This window comes from Bactrocera neohumeralis, unplaced genomic scaffold (genome assembly GCF_024586455.1).
Source record: "Bactrocera neohumeralis isolate Rockhampton unplaced genomic scaffold, APGP_CSIRO_Bneo_wtdbg2-racon-allhic-juicebox.fasta_v2 cluster09, whole genome shotgun sequence".
NCBI lineage: Eukaryota > Metazoa > Arthropoda > Insecta > Diptera > Tephritidae > Bactrocera > Bactrocera neohumeralis.
Window position 1 is genome coordinate 3,220,209 of NW_026089622.1, and position 17,531 is coordinate 3,237,739.

The 17,531-nt window shown below is 32.1% G+C and overlaps 2 long non-coding RNA genes across 4 annotated transcripts; one reads left to right on the top strand and one right to left on the bottom strand.

The window, feature by feature from the left end:
* Nucleotides 1-95: 95 nt before the first annotated feature.
* On the bottom strand, nt 96-15,535 carry LOC126764005 (uncharacterized). 2 transcript variants are annotated; one of them, XR_007667764.1, is made up of 3 exons: nt 15,235-15,529; nt 14,897-15,167; nt 96-155 (listed from the first exon to the last, which is right to left on the bottom strand). It is a non-coding gene; the product is annotated as an uncharacterized LOC126764005 (long non-coding RNA). The 2 variants fall into 2 exon arrangements; XR_007667763.1 differs by lacking the exon at nt 96-155 and having other exon boundaries at nt 14,645-15,167; nt 15,235-15,535.
* Nucleotides 6,841-13,421, top strand: LOC126764016 (uncharacterized). Of its 2 annotated transcripts, XR_007667776.1 has the most exons (3): nt 6,841-7,125; nt 12,759-12,982; nt 13,061-13,421. It is a non-coding gene; the product is annotated as an uncharacterized LOC126764016 (long non-coding RNA). The 2 variants fall into 2 exon arrangements; XR_007667777.1 differs by lacking the exon at nt 6,841-7,125 and having other exon boundaries at nt 12,675-12,982.
* Nucleotides 15,536-17,531: the final 1,996 nt, after the last annotated feature.

Here is a 17,531-nt window from a genome sequence, read left to right on the forward strand (position 1 = left end):
TTTTTATGGTGTTTTTATTGATATCTTAAGAATACAGAAAAAAAATATTACAAAAAAATATTAATTTTCACACAATTAAAATAATTAGAGGGGGGGAGAGACAGGTGTAAAAAATGGCGCATCCTGATGACATTGATCCTGACTCTCCTGGTGGTCTGAAAAAAAAAAATCAAAAGAAATTCTTGATCGGTAAGAATGCTGTTATATTCCCTACCTCAGGGAACACGAAAAAAACTTTTTTTGAAAAATGGCGACTGCCTGAAAATAAAAATCATTTTTTGCGCTTTTTTTGAAGTTCCTGAATTTTATTACAATATTAAAAACAAAAATTTTGACACGATGCTTATAGGAACGATAAAGGATTTTATAAAGAAGGTTCACACAAACTTTCAAGTAAATCGGTTTTATAGAACTTGAGATAATGCCGGTACCGTGTGGAAAAAAGTAGTTTCGAGAAAAACGCGTTGAAAAAATTCGATAAGGCCGAACCGGGCTATGTACTGCGTCACTAAAGTAACTGTAGCTCTTAAAATAATTTTAATTTTTAAAAATCCTTTGGAGGATATGTTCTTAAGGGTCTAAACTTTAAATATATGAAAAAATCTAATTTTTCAAATTCTAGAGTAGACTATACCCCTTAAGAAATAAACTATAATACCTTAAAAGTAATATTGTTTGACGTTTGTCATTTTATATTCCCCTATCGTTCATAGCGCTCAATGCCTACTTCACGCATATACCATACACACTTATAATAAATAAGTTACTTTTTGTCTACACTAGAATTTATCTGGCGGCTTTGCCAGGATATCGGCTACCTGTTTATGTGTGGAAATATACTCAAGCATTATTAATTTATTTTCAATTTGATCTCTTAAAATTGATACTTTATATCTCTGTGTTTTGATCTTTTGTGGCATGTGGGATTATTGGCTATAATAATACAAACTTTATTATCCTCCATTATTTTTATTGGTTCATTTAACATAAATTTTATACTTGAAATTAATGATTTTAACCATAAGGTTTCTCTGACTGCTTCAAATAAAGCTATATATTCTTCTTCAGTTGAAGATGTAGCCACTGAATTTTGTTTCTGAGTATTCCAACAAATCAGACAATTACCAAACAACTTAACTATGTATCCTGTAGTACTCTTCCTATCGAATTCACTTCCAGAGCAATCAGAATCTACATATCCAATTAAAGTATCTTTAAAGTTTACAGGTTCGAACATAAACCTAAATTGACAGGATCTTTAAGGTACCTTAATACTCTTTTTAGACATAACCATAATTCTTTATTTTTTTTTATTTGTATACCGGCTCAAAATACTAATTGCTGACTTAAGAGGATATACCAGTGTCATGAAAAATTAGGCGATTTTCGTGAACTTTTTTTAAAAGAAAGTCTCTATCGAATGTTTCGAAGTTCTTTGGGAATAATAAGGTATATTTTCGGCTATTTTTTCAAACATTTTTTTTACAAAAATATTGAAAAATAAAGGAGTTATGTGCTATCTTCGAAGGTGCCAAAAAAAATTCTGCAACTGCTGACTGATTCCGGCCGAATGAGTAGCTGAAACAAAAATACTCAAAAAGATTCTTAAAGTTGAAAGTATTTCCTATACAATGATCTACGATCTTGTGGCTCCCGACAAAGTGACAGCGGTAGCAAGAGTAAAATGAAATGCTACGAGAGTAGCGTAGTTTTTCAAACGCTGACCACAACAACCTTATCTTAAAACAATGCAAATGTATCTAGGCAAACAATGAATATGTAAACAAACCTAAACAAATAATACATTCTGTATTTAGACAAACTATCAACTAGTAATAAGTAAACATACAAGTTAGTATAAATAGAAGTAAGAAGCATGTAATAAGATAGCTCAAAATATATTCTTTTGACTCATTTTTACTTAACGTAAAAATTAACTGGTGGCTCAACCGGGATGACATATTTATTTGTTATCCAAAAAGCCAGATTTTATTCCGAAAGGAATAAATCAAAAAATTCCACAGGAAGTAGGACTTCCAGCACTAAATGCCTGAAAAAAGTGCAGAAAAAAATGGCAATGAATCAAAAGCAGATCCCGAAAAAACGGAAAGCGGCGAATTCAGCAAGGTTCACAACAGATCCTGGAACAGCGACAGCGACAATTCCTGAAAAACTGGAACAAGGTAAAAAAGTATAGGTCCTGAAATAATGGATAATACTTTCACCAAGATTCGCAACAGACCCTGAAAAAGAGGACAACGTTGAATCCTGAAAAATCTCGAAACATTTGACAGTTAATTATCAGTTAGGAAGAAGCAAAGATGGCCCAACTCCAAGCACAAGTAACTGCATTGATGGTAACAAGCAACAAGAGGAATTTATACAAATTTATCCTCAATCGAAATGTGAAAATTTCCACAAGCAACACCAATTACCCAAAAAAGGGCACTGAAAACAAGGCAAGCCAAAAAGGAAAATTGTTTGTTGAGTTCTGGAAAATAAACGCTAATTCAAAACGAACTAAAAGAAGAGATCATTAGAAACACGAAAAAAAAATTAAGTATATAATATAGAATGGTAATAATTATAAACATAAAAAATTAATCAAACACATACGAAAAGTGAAAATTTCCACAAACACAGCCAATAATTCCAAAAAAAGGTACCGAAAACAAGGCAAGCCAAAAAGGAAAATCGTTGTTGAATTTTAGAAAATTGACGCTAATTAATAACTAAATTATAAGAGAAAAGAAAGCATCATAAGAAACATGCAAAAATAATTATTTGCTATATAATATAATATAAAAAGGTAAACAAAAAAAAAATTAATCAAACACATAAAATAATTAATTATTATAAGCCGACTTCAAGCCTAGATGTTTTGAAATGAGGACATTTCATTTTAACAAAAGGGAGAGTTAAGGAATGTATTAATTACAATAGCAACAAACATCAAAACAACCTTTTGTTCCAGTAAACAGAATGCAGAAACAACCTTGAGTTGGAACAATTGAAATGCACTATCACTACAACAAACAATCCTAAACAAACAAGTATCAAAACAACATTGAGTTTGAATACCACAACAACCTTATCTTAAAGCAAAGCAAATGTATCTAGGCTTACAATATATATGTAAACAAACGTAAACAAATAATACAATCTGTATTTAGACAAACTATCAACTAGTAATAAGTAAACATACTAGTTTGTACTCGTATAAATAGAAGTAAGAAGCATGTAATAAGTTAGTCTTAAGAGTATAAATAAAGATTACACATTTCGGTGCCGCTCATTATTTTCTTTTGACTCATTTTTACTTATGGTAAAAATTAACTCCCGCGTTGGCGGGATAATTTAAAAAGAAGTGTTTTAGTTAAAACGTTAATTTGGAACTTTGACGAAGAAAAAAAAACTGAAAATAAGATTTTCGGCAAACAATTTTACAGAGAAAAAAATAAAAATTTCGGGACATTGTTTTTTTTTAAAATAGTCGTAATTAAAAAAAACTTTCGTTTGAGTCTTTAAGAATTTTATCTCAAAGATCTTTGTAAAATTTTATGAGGATCTTTTGAGTAGTTCTCGAGAAATCTAGCCTACCTAGCATCGAGCGCACAAGTTCTCAAAGCTGTACCTCAGAAACTACATATTACTCGGATCAACTTAAACAGGACAATATTCTAAAGGTGTTGTAGAATTTAATAACACAATAAAATAATCGATTTTTTGAAATGCGTAAACTCATGTTACCCCTTAAAAATTAACAGTCATGCATCATGTTAAACGCTTTTTTCTTCTTTGGGAAAATATTATCCATATTTTTTTTAATTAAAGGCCTACAAAGACCACAGGTTTCTTTTCACCTCTCAAAGCTTTGGAAAAATATTCTTCAAATATTTGAAAGATTATCACCTTGTTCCCTTAAAATTCACGGCACTGTAAACTTCATTGCTCTTTCTTCACCTCGGTACAAACCTACATAAAAACGTAACATAATATAACCAGAGGGTCAAACCACGTCAAGTGACCCTGAAAATTTTTCTAAATCAGCGATTTTAAAAAATTAGCTCAATATTAGGTGGGGATCCTAAAAACCGCTTTGCCTACATATGTAGGTGACTTGGGCAACGAAATCTATCTATTCCAAGTAGCCGTAGATGTGCAAGTTAATTAGAGGCATAAATTGCATAGATATTTCAACTAAGGTCGAGGCAATCGTTTAAAATCCGCTTTGTTTAAAATGGTTCACACTTTGGATGCTACTAGTACTTGAACAGGTGACCTAATAAAAAATTAAAAGTCTAAAGTCTATGCGGACAATCCCGCTTCGATTCAGACCTTGGATCAAAACATCACGAGTCACACGCCGCCGCCAACCTCTTTCAAATCTTCAAACAATAAATTTCAAAGAATGTTATTTCGAATGATAATAATCATTCGTTAAATTTGAAGTTTGTGTGTTTTTTTGTTTTTTGTTATTCAACGATTTACATCAACCAACGGCTTTATTTTATCCACATCGGCTTCAAGAGACCTTCCAGGACTTGCTTGCGGCATCTTCAAAATGGAAATTACCAGAACGAATTTTCGCTAACAAATTTTGGCATTGGCGTTTGGTCATCACATCTTCTCTATACATATCACACAATTTTCGCTTTGCGTGAACGGCATTTTTACCTTTTGATAGTAAAACAGTAAAATATGCCGAAAGTGCTGCAAATTACTAGATACCAATTGTTCAAATATATCGGTAAAGCGGTTAAGTGTGGCTGCGAAAAAACTCAAACTCAAACTTCTTAGTTGACGACTTAATAGATATTTCCATGCTTAATATTTCTTAAAAATTTTCATATAATTTTTCACGTATTTTCGGTAAGGAGACTGAGGGGGAGTCACGTGATATTTGTATGCGCCAAAAAGGTGTGTGAACCTTAATTATGACTGGAAGAATAAGTTTTAATGAACACATTTTAAAAACATTAAAATGTAAGATACTTAGGGCAACATAACATAAAATAATTGTTTCTTTTAGGAAAACTGGAAATTCTGTATGTTGTGTTAAATAGTCGGTGTGACTACCGCCGGGCTGCATTCCCGAAGTGGTCCGTATATTCCAAGAAATTAATTGAATAGACAAAAAATAGAATGCGTTTGGAGGAGATTAATTTTAATGTTTATTTAAACATTGTGATTATGTTAAAAGTGTTTTTGTATGCATATGTGTTCAAAAAGAATAAAAGCAGTTACGAACATTAGAATAAACTGGCAAAGTAATGTAAAAAGAGCGTCAACTGAGCGCAATACTGTTTTCTAGCGCGTTTTTTTAGCTTTAAGGCGGTTTCACATGTACACTATTGGAAATTTTCTCTCCACTCTCGTCATAACCTGATGATGCTCCTTGTAGTGGACTCCGAAAACCGAAAAACCTCACCGATAATAAGCATTTGGCACAATTCCGATTTCTTTGGCGCCGCGATTTGAAGGTACCGTTGGAAAGAGGAAGTCCTCCTGATTAAAAAATATACAGGGTTATAGGTACCGCAAACGCTTAGTTTACGAGATATTCGACCTTAAAGTTCAAAAATTCCCAAAATTCGAGCATTTCAATAAGCTATTTTACCGCATTAAACACACTTTACTCACATTTTTCACTTCAAATTAATTAATTTAAACTATAAACTTTTAAATAAATCCACATTTTACACTTTTAACAGTTTTTTTACCGAAGAAATCTTTATTTTAAAAATTACATGTTACACTCGTAGTGAACATCATGTGTGTGCTAAAATTACGACGAAATGGAGCGCTGCCATGTGATAATAAGGAAATTCGCTGAAATGCCTTTTTTCCCAAAAATTCCTCTATCCATTCATATGGATATGTTCTTTATTTAATTTAATAAACAAATATGTAATATTATATACTAATATTATATATGTAATAATATTATATAATAATATTTAACCATTTTATAATGAAAACTCAAACTTTGTTTGAATACTAGTGCAAGATAACCAAAAAATATAACCACTTTATTACGAAACTCAATATATTTTTTTTATTTTAACGCAGAAAGGAGTACTATGCGAAAATACTTCAGTGACCCCGGGTATTCGCTCGTCCAGGGTTATTTTTTTAAAGCGCGGCCGAAGGCCGCCAACGCAGAAAGGAGTACTACGCAAAAGTACTTCAGTCACCCCGGGTATTCGCTCGACCAGGGTTATTTTTTTAAAGCGCGGCCAAAGGCCGCCAACGCAGAAAGGAGTACTACGCGAAAATACTTCAGTCACCCCGACATGATATAAATTTTACAATATTATTATAGACTTTTACTTATTTATTTTTATTAAACATAAATCGCATATTATACATATACATACATATGTATAGTATATATGTATACTTATGTATATATACATGTGTATATGGAACAAGTTTTCACAACTCAATATTATAACTTGAAAACTGTTGGAAAGTATTTTTTATTATAATTAATATAGAAAAAAGAATCACGCAAAAGAACAAGCAAAACAAAATCGTTAAGAATCCTACAAATTTGGTGTTTGAGATGTGGCAACGCTCGTTTTCCTCATAATTGTAAACAATCTAACCTTTGCAACGATGAGTGTTCTAAGTGATTTTTAAATTAATAAATATAGGTAAAATATTACAAAATAAAAGTGAAATGTGAACTTATTTCAATCTTTAAAGTGTATATTTAAATATAACAAGAGAAAAATGTGAAAAAATTTAGAGAAACATAGAGAAATAACATGTTTTCTTAGTGCAAATTTTTGAATTTTTAAACGTAAATATTTCAAAAAACATTAGTTATTTTTACATTATTTTTGGATATTCCTCCTCTGTAGAAGCTAATCGATGATATTTTGTGAACTTAAAGCACTATAGCGTTCGTGTTATATTATAAACGTTTTTTCACACATGTAACATTTTGTCTTAAAATGTAAAACTCTATTGTAAGAGTAGCAACATTCTTCATACGAAGTTTTTGAATATGTAAGAATGAGAATCAGATATTGAAAATGAATCCGTTAAAAATTGCCGTCATTGAATCGCCATACGAAGAAAAATTTGGAGCATCGTAAATGATTTGAAGAGCGTCAGGTAAGTTGCAAATATGTTATTATTTATAGCTATAATCGTTTCAGAACTTACACTAGCAGTCATTGTACAATTGCGACATTGCGATCAATTCAAATTAGATCAAATTAGGTAAATTCAGGGGTCGAATCGTTACATCCGTGGATCGGCAAACATACGAAAGAAAATTACGTGATACGTCAATCGTATGCAGTGATTGGCATTATGACATACGATAGCAAACGGATCGTAATGTATTTTCAATTCACAATAGTTTTTAAATTCCACATTGTTTTGGATCGTATTTTTAGGTCACAATAGATGTGGAACTGTCAAAACTTTTGAGAAATTTTCAATAAACTAAAAAAAGCTAATTAAATATCCAACTTTGTTGTTTTTTTTATTTGAGCTCAAGTGAAAGTGATGGGGATAAAAAATTAGTGCGGAAATAGCTTAGAGATCGTAGCAATAGCGTAGGTATAAAACAAATTATGAATCTTCATTAACAACGTTTTCTTTGTAGATTATTGTTGAACAAAGCATTTGAATCTTAAAAAGGCGGTGGAGAATTTTAGCATATGGCAAGAGAGAAAGGTATCACCCCACAAAAGTGGAAGATTTACTAACGTTTGTGAGGCATTACATAAAATCTGCATACAATTTACAATAAGTTACGACTCTCAAAATTGCGATTCTTATCACACACAAGAAATGGGCACCGGGGTAGCGAACCGCCTCACCACAATCGACTAAACGATAAGAGACCAAATAATATATACTTTAATAAATTTAATTCAAATATGTATAGGTCTTTTACCTTGTAAATAATTTTATTTTTAATGTCAACTAAAATACAAAAATTTTGTTCATATAAATAATTTCTTTTTTATTTTCTGAGATATTCCATTCATTGGTTTCTTATTTGTGTTCCTTATTACTAAAAATTATAAAAAAACATAAAATTTAAAAAAATTTGCTCACATTTCCATAAATTTGTCTATTACGATTGATAATTTGCGTTCGAATGCCGATTCGAACGAACGGATACGTTTATATACTCGTTCACGTTTGCCATCATGCCAGATTACGATAGAAGCGTTACGATCACGTATATAAGCGCTACGATCACGTATGTCATAATACGAAATACAAACTTTTACGTGACGAATGATACGTTCGTGGATGTAACGATTCGAGCCCAGCTACGATCACGTATGTCATAATAAGAAATACAGACTTTTACGTGACGAGTGATACGTTCGCGGATGTAACGATTCGACCCCAGCTAAATGCACGAAATTCTTGTGCATTACAAACTTGCATTAACATGGGACAAATGCGCAAGTAAATGTAAATTAAGCCCGCTAATTAGGGATACAAACATTTTGAAATGACATCGATGGTTCGATGTATCGATGTTTCTTCAAACAACATCAAAATCAAAAACATCGGCCATTGAAACATCGATGGATTTTAGAACTTTTTAACGTATTTTATTAGTGAGCATAAAAAGCTTATTTGAGAATCATAAATAGTTGAAATACAGCAGTACGCCTTTAATTGATATATATTTTAGCTACCCATTAAAACCTTTTCTCAATAAATAAAAGATATAAATAGTTTTTGAACAAACAACAAATAATTTATTTAAAACAGTATTTAAAAATAACAATTTCGAAAGTCTTTTCCCTGTCAGGCGATTTCTTTGCTGTGTGATCGTTGCTCCAGCCTTAGAAAACAGTCGTTCACTAGGGACTGAAGTGGCCACAATGGATAAATATTTGGAAGCTTGTTTATACAATTCAGGAAATACATTTTTCATATCATCCCACATTTCTGTTGGATTCTGATTGATAGAAGCAACAGCTGATCCAAGATACATTTGCACTTCAACTTTCGTTGTTGTAATAGCAGATAAATTGGAAAACTTACATTTCATATTTTGGTTTGCCAACTGTTTAGGATGGCTCCAACTATCAAACGGATTTTCTGTTGCACACTCATCCGAAGAATCCGATGTACTAACGCCATTATTTGCATCCTTATTAAATTATTTAAATACAAAACTGTTTTGTTTTTAGCCAGTTGGTGCTTCTGGGCGAGTGAGCAGTACTTCACTTAAAATAGGGGCTAACTGGACAAATCTCTCTAAAGCGGCCTTTACACGGTCACACATGCTCGCGAACATGGCATGATGCAAAAGTTTGACGTTTTCGTTCAGCGTGAACTTTTCATTTTCGTTCAGCTTTTAACGAGTAAACATGGCACGCGCATTAGTGGCAGCTCTTCTGATTGAAGAAATTTTAGAAATGGAGAAAGAGGAAGAAATTGCAAAAAGTGGCAAGAAAAAACGAATTTGGGTGCAAGATTGGCGTAAGAAAAGACCAACACGCTCGCATACAAATTTGTTAAAAGAACTAGAAATATCTTGCCCAAAGCATTACAAAAACTTTCTTTGTATTCTTTTTCTTTCCAAAATTGCTCGTTCATGCGCGACACCATTCCTGCACGCTGTCTTTTTTCGACTAAAAAAAATACACTGCGTGCATCAAGCAGCCCTTTACACGATCGAATTTGTGTGACACACCAGCAGTAAAATTAAACAAGTTTAAAAACTTTGAACATGTGTGACAAGCATGTTTTTTTCCCCTTTACACGGTCCAACTTGGTGTGATGTCACACATGTTGTCACACATATATGTGACCGTGTAAAGGCCGCTTAACATATAAAAAAATGAATTCCATCGCGTTCTTACGTCAAAAATCATTTTCTTAGTATTACTTGTAGAAACCCCACCGTCTATTTGTTTCTTCCGCAATTTATCACTGGCATTAACACTTCTTTTAATAAACTTAACAATGTCGCGCACCTTAGTTATCAAAGCTGATACTTCCGTGGACTTATCAATTGATTGCGTTACAACCAAATTAAGCGTGTGTGCGAAGCAGGGTATTATTTTTTTTTCGCCAAACAAGCTTCTATTTAATTTCATCATGGTGGAATCATTATCAGTTACACAAGCAGAAACTTTATTTATGGAAACGTTCCACTCGTTGAAAAGTTTAAACAGAGTTTCTTCTAAATAAGCGGCCGTATTACTCCTAACGTCCCACTCAACAAACGTAAATTGTCCAAAAAATGAATTGTTACCCCAAGGAACGACTGATTTTTCATTGTCTCCGTCTATATGTCATACGTTAGGCAATAACTGTCGCATTTACGAATATACTCTTTGAAAATTGAAGACAGCGCGTCATATTTTTCATCCACTCGTAATTTTATTGTTTCTCTACTTGGAACTTTAAAAAGCGGAACCAGTTCTTTCATCATCTGCAGAAAACCTTTTCTTTCTACGGTGGAAAATGACTTGTTGTCCATTAAAATATATTTCACAATTCCTTCAGTAATTTTCCTTGATTTAGGGCCATATTGGTAAGAAATACTTTTGACCTGCTCAAAAAAGTCTTTAACATTAGGTTGGATCAGCGCTGGCAACTGATCCGATTTATTTTGCAGTACTGACGGAGTACATGTACTAGGAGACGATTCAATACATGCAGTCTTCTTATTACTATTTTCGGATAATTCACTTGACGCTGTCGTCCCAGCGGCTTGTGATATGTTAATTATTTCAGAAATTTTTCGCAGTTTTGGTTCCGAGTGCGGCGTAGTTTTAGAGGAGCGTTCTGCATTATCAACTTGATCGAGTAGTACTTTTCTATGTACATTCTCAACGTGACAGCGAAGATTCGACGTGTTACCTGATGTTTTTAATGGGAAACGGTCAAAATTCTAAAATCAAAATTCTGAAGTCGAAATTCCGGAATCAAAATTCTGGGTCGACAAAATTCTGGAAATCGGAATTCCGCAATTCCATCGCCTTTTTTGGCTGCATTTCAAAATTCTGGTTTTTCATAATTCCGGAATTTACGTTTTCCAGAATTAATTCTGGAAATTTTTTCCCCAAAATTTTAGCCAAATCGTGTATCTTATATAAATTTGCTTATACATACATAATAATATAACATAAACAAAACATAACCAAAATAATTCCAAAATTCAAACATATTTATCGGAAAGACAAAAAACAACATTATTAACAAATAAAGATCAAATAGTTACTACATTAATGGATCATGAGAATGTCCATTTCTTTTTTTTCGTCTAACATGTTCACAACCATAAAATTGTGTGACAATACGCACGGTACATTTGTTTTTAATTGGTTCAGAACAAGTCCAGTTAAATGTTTTCTTATTTTTTCGTTCTAAATACATAGAAGAAGTGGCCGTCGACGTTTAACATGTCTTTTCCTTTATTGGACTTCACCACAGTTATATTTTCCATCATTTCACAAAAATATTTAGCACGTTTTTATTAATGAAATTGCAGTAACACATTGCTTAGTCAGTACATATATTTATATGTAGGTACATAGTCAACTAAATCATTATGGTAGTACAAAAAAGTAAATGAAGAACAACAAACCAAGCAATAACAATAACAAATACAATCATGGTAGTACAAAAAAGTAAATGAACAACAACAAACAAAGAAATAACAATAACAAATACAATCATGCAATTGTAAAAAACTACATATTAGGCAATAAAACATATGATTACAGAATTTTGCCATTCAGAATTTTGAATTTCAGAATATTGACTTCCATAACTTTGATTCCCGGTGTTCCGACTTCCGGAATTATGAATGCAGAATTTCCAAAAAAGTAGAATTTCGACCCCAACCCCTTCCATAAGTGGTATAGAGCTAAACCAATTGTCAGCCGTAATGATCCGGTTTGAGTTTTCGACAACCTTCACAAGTCTTAATACAGACTGAGTTGGTACTGCCAATTTCCTTTCCTGTTCATTTAACCCTATGCCGTCAGAATTTTTACCATGATAAATATAAGCATTGTAAATGTAGTATGTGCGAGCATCGACTAACAACATTATTTTAATGCCATACTTTGCTGATTTCTGAGGCATGTAAATTATAAACTTGCAGCGACCTTTAAACGGCAGTAACATTTCATCGATGCAAAGGTATGGTCCGGGTGTATATTAAAGTTGACTGTTTAGGATAAATTTGTTGAAGAAATTTGAAATTGGTGCAAGTTGATCTTCTTTGAGACGCTCCGCTCTGGTAGTTGAATCGTCAAACCTAAGGCAGTTTACCAAAGAAGAAAAACGTAAATTTGACATACTCAACGAAATATTTCACGGCCACTGCCATCGGTTGCGAATATTGTGCGAAGATCTGCGTCACTACATTTAAAAATTGAACATGGATTCGTCAAAAATTTTGGACCAAAGCTGTAAATATCCCTCAAAGGTAGAAGTATGCAGACGACCTGGTAATCTAAATATGTTATGGGATGCTGTTCTAGATGCTTTTGGTCGCGCTCTTGCACTCCACATAAATCCTTTCTTACCTTTGTAGTAGTCGCTTGTTGGGTGTTGATTCACTTCTTCACAAATATTTTGTGGCTCAGAGGTAGTCGCATATTGTTCTTCATTGTCTTCATCATTATCTAAAAGTGCCGTTTCTGGCTGAAAATTGGGGTCATTGCATTCATCATCCATATCGCTGAAGTCATGCTCACTCTCTTTCTCCAGCCACTGTAGTATTAGCTCATTTCGGTTTTTAAAAGTTCCAGATGAGGTTCTCTTAGAACAATGTGGATCTTGCGATATGTTTGAATGCTCCAGAATAACAATTTTACGGACGTGTTGTTAAGGAGACACTATGAAAATATAACAAAAATACTGATGTGATTGTCTCATAGACACCTACCTTAATATTCATGTGGTTGACTCGCAGACACTTTTTCGCTTGAAATGGCACGGGATGATAATAAGGGGATTTGATAATAAGGTAAGTTGGTTTTTTTAAGTAAGCATTTATTGGTGGATTATATTGTTGCTCTTGAATCTATTATCAATGCTTTTACAGATCCAGATTTTATTAAAAACCAAGTATCATCATGGAAGCCTACATTTGAATGCCGCTCTTAAGTCAAATACGTACATGATTGAAATATAAAATTCTGTTAGAAAAAGCTATTTTTCATAAAAATGTTTGGAAATTGTTAATGTTAATGTATACTAAAAGAAAGATAGTTTAATTATCTTTTAATCCATAATGAATTAAAAAAAAATGCATTTATTTTGTAAATGCTTCAAGGCTATATTTATTGTTTTATGCAAGTCAAAAGTACATGTCGAAATACAAAATGTTGTTAGCATGGGCTTTGTTTTATAAGCATGTTTAAAAATATACAATGTTAACGCATATGAAAATGGAGATAGTTCAATTATCTTTCGTTCTGATTACAATTTCTTATAAAAATTTTTCAGTTTGTAAAAAGTTTCAATGTTTTTGTACACCGCCTCTTGCTAGTGCAAAGACATGTACGAAATTCATTACTTATGGTTTTTTTTAAATGTAATAGGTTATGATAATTGAATGGAAGGAAATTCAGTAACTTTGCTTTGAAATTTATGAATGTATTTTTGCCAAAATTCTAACTTTTTTCCCAATAGTACCCGATAGGGATTAATTGAGACTAATTGATCTCCAATTATACCCGTTTGAGACTAGTTGCGACTAATTAATACTCAATTGTTCCACATCGAGACTAGTCCCGGAATACTCTCTTTAGAGATTAGTCGCACAATTTTTTGCAGGGGTAGTACAAAAAAGTAAATGAACAACAACAAACAAAGAAATAACAATAACAAATACAATCATGCAATTGTAAAAAACTACTTACTAGGCAATAAAACATATGATTACAGAATGGCAAAATTCTGTAATTAATTAATAATTTTTAATCATTAATTACAGAATTTTGCCATTCAGAATTTTGCCATTCAGAATTTTGCAATTTAGAATTTCGTTATCCAGAATTTTGAATTCCAGAATATTGACTTCCATAACTTTGATTCCCGGTGTTCCGACTTCCGGAATTATGAATGCAGAATTTCCAAAAAAGCAGAATTTTGACCCCAACTCTTTAATGGGAAACGGTCAAAATTCTAAAATCAAAGTTCTGAAGTCGAAATTCCGGAATCAAAATTCTGGGTCGACAAAATTCTGGAAATCGGAATTCCGCAATTCCTTCGCCTTTTTTGGCTGCATTTCAAAATTCTGGTTTTTCATAATTCCGGAATTTACGTTTTCCAGAATTAATTCTGGAAATTTTTTCCCCAAAATTTTAGCCAAATCGTGTATCTTATATAAATTTGCTTATACATACATAATAATATAACATAAACAAAACATAACCAAAATAATTCCAAAATTCAAACATGTTTATCGGAAAGACAAAAAACAACATTATTAACAAATAAAGATCAAATAGATACTACATTAATGGATCATGAGAATGTTCATTTCTTTTTTTTCGTCTAACATGTTCACAACCATAAAATTGTGTGACAATACGCACGGTACATTTGTTTTTAATTGGTTCAGAACAAGTCCAGTTAAATGTTTTCTTATTTTTTCGTTCTAAATACATAGAAGAAGTAGCCGTCGACGTTTAACATGTCTTTTCCTTTATTGGACTTCACCACAGTTATATTTTCCATCATTTCACAAAAATATTTAGCACGTTTTTATTAATAAAATTGCAGTAACACATTGCTTAGTCAGTACATATATGTATGTATATGTAGGTACATAGTCAACTAAATCATTATGGTTGTACAAAAAAGTAAATGAACAACAACAAACAAAGAAATAACAATAACAAATACAATCATGCAATTGTAAAAAACTACTTACTAGGCAATAAAACATATGATTACAGAATTTTGCCATTCAGAATTTTGCAATTTAGAATTTCGTTATCCAGAATTTTGAATTCCAGAATATTGACTTCCATAACTTTGATTCCCGGTGTTCCGACTTCCGGAATTATGAATGCAGAATTTCCAAAAAAGCAGAATTTTGACCCCAACCCGTTTTTAATTTGTAGTTGCAGAGTTTGCATGTGGCGGAAGCATCTGAATTTCTCATAAAGAAGCTCCAGACCTTGCTTTTTAATTTTGAAAATCTGAAATATTATGTACATATTTAAACGTCTAACGCAATTATTTACATATATTTTATATTCACTACACCTGTAATAAAGTTGTGATTGACAACAGATGAATTCGAAACAAAACTTACATATGTATGTATATTTAAACGCTCAAAAACAACTTCTAACATACATAGCACGAAATAGACTGTCACACAAAATGTATTTTCGATTTGTTGTAAAACTTATTTCGCATTAATTCATAAGCGAATTCTTAGTATTATTCAAGTGCACATTCAACCAACGAATTCTCCGTATTTTACAACAAAACACATGACAGTTTGCTAAAGCGTTTCGAAGCAGATGTTTTCGCATTAATACCGAGAAAAAGTGCTGCAAAGATGTGGAGTAAAATTTGAAAAAACATCGACATAAAACATCGATCCAGGCAACATCTATGTATCGATGTTTTTGAAATCACAACATCGATGGTTTTTGACAAAAACATCGATGTTTCAGACACATCGATGCATCGTTTGCATCCCTACCGCTAATGCATATTAGCGCTGTCGTCATGGATAATATCAGGAATAATGGGATGCCCAACTCTCCTGTCACTGGAAATGTGAGAGCCGCTCACCTACCGAACTTTGACAGTTGGCTGGATTGGGTAGGTTTTGACGTTTTGCAATTGAAATGACTGGAACGGCCAGATTGAAATTATACCAAAAATATATGTGAACGGAGAAATTTGTTGCCGCCGTTCAAGATCGTTAATAAAAATTTAAAACAATAAAAATCAAAGAAAATGCGAAATTTAAACATATTTCATGAAACGTTTTGGAATTTGATGCATAATAGAAATAATTTTCTATTACAAATGATTACAAACATTCATTAATTGACAACTAACAGGCTTAATTCACCTTATTAAGTATTGAAAGATCGAAAGTCAGTTGTTTTAATATATCATAAAATCATAAAAAAGGATTTAAGTGGTTTCGCCATATATTAAAAGTCCAATATATAATAATTTGCAATCGTAATAAACGTTGGGCGTGTTAATTTAAATGCCCAAAAATTCTTATTTTGTTCGATGTGGCCACAATGGAAAATGTTATAAAAAACGCTTATTTTGAGGCGCTCTCACACTGGAATAAGTTGGGCATCCCATTATTCCTGGATAATAATATGATACGAGACTTTAGCGTTGGCTCTCTTTTTCTACTTTTACGCGTTCCCTGATTATTTGACAGCGATGGAGATCAAGGAATTTCTATCAGCTGATTTCAGAAAAGGCGGGATGCCAGAAATAAACCGCTATAATTAACTGACAAAATCAGTGTGGAACGGAATTTCATAGAAGTGGGTGCATATTTGGTAAACAAAATTTTTGTGTGTTGTGTGTATTATTATTTATATATGTATTTTCAAAGTTATTAATTTACTATTTTTGTATAATTTAGTGAAAATGCCGAAAGTGAGGAAGTGTATGGTTGGATGCGAAGGCGGAGAGCATATTTTCAACTTTCCTTGTAAGGAAAAGGATAAAGACAGGTTAGTCCAAAAGTTAAAAACTATGAGTATTTGTACATAGTATTTTTTAAATTTAAACTTTGTGCATGATATTTTATAGAGTTAATATAGTAGTTCTTAAAAATGTGTAATTTACTAATCTAAGTATATATAGTAATAATATATTTGTAATTAAATTCTACTACGTACTTGTATGTTAAATAAAAATAAATATTTTATTGTATCACATTATTGATTGTAGTACTTAGTGTAGAAATAACTTCAAAAATTACAGTATTTTGGTAGAAAAATTATAATTAGAATAGTATATATATTACGTGTAGTATTTAAAAATAAATAATAGTTTAATAAGTAGAAAAGTATAATAGTATTTGCTTCAATTAAAATAAATATAAATAAGATTTTGGTTGTAAGGTGTAGGGTTTCTTTATTTGTATTTTTATTAGATAATTAATTTGGCTGAATCGGTTGGGTGTAGGAGACACCAAAATTAAGCATCTGTTTGCCTGTGATCGGCACCTTTCCTTAACCATGAAGTTGAAAAAAACGCTAAGGCTTAATGCTGTTCCGGACACGCATTTGCCAAATGCACCGGAACCGGAACCGTGGCAAAAGAAGCCAAGGAGGAAGTAGGGTTTTTAGGGATAGCTAATTTCAGGGAAATAGGCAGTCAAACAAATTTAAGTTTAGTATCAGGAGCTCTTAGGGAACAAAAATTGGTGGAGGAAAATTTATGCTTGAAAAATAAATTAGAAGAAAAGGAAAGGGAAATCAATTACTTAAAATATCAGTTAGAAAATTTAGCAAAGAAATACAGAAGAATAAAGAGGGAATTAAAGGAGAAAGAGGAAGGTTTTGATT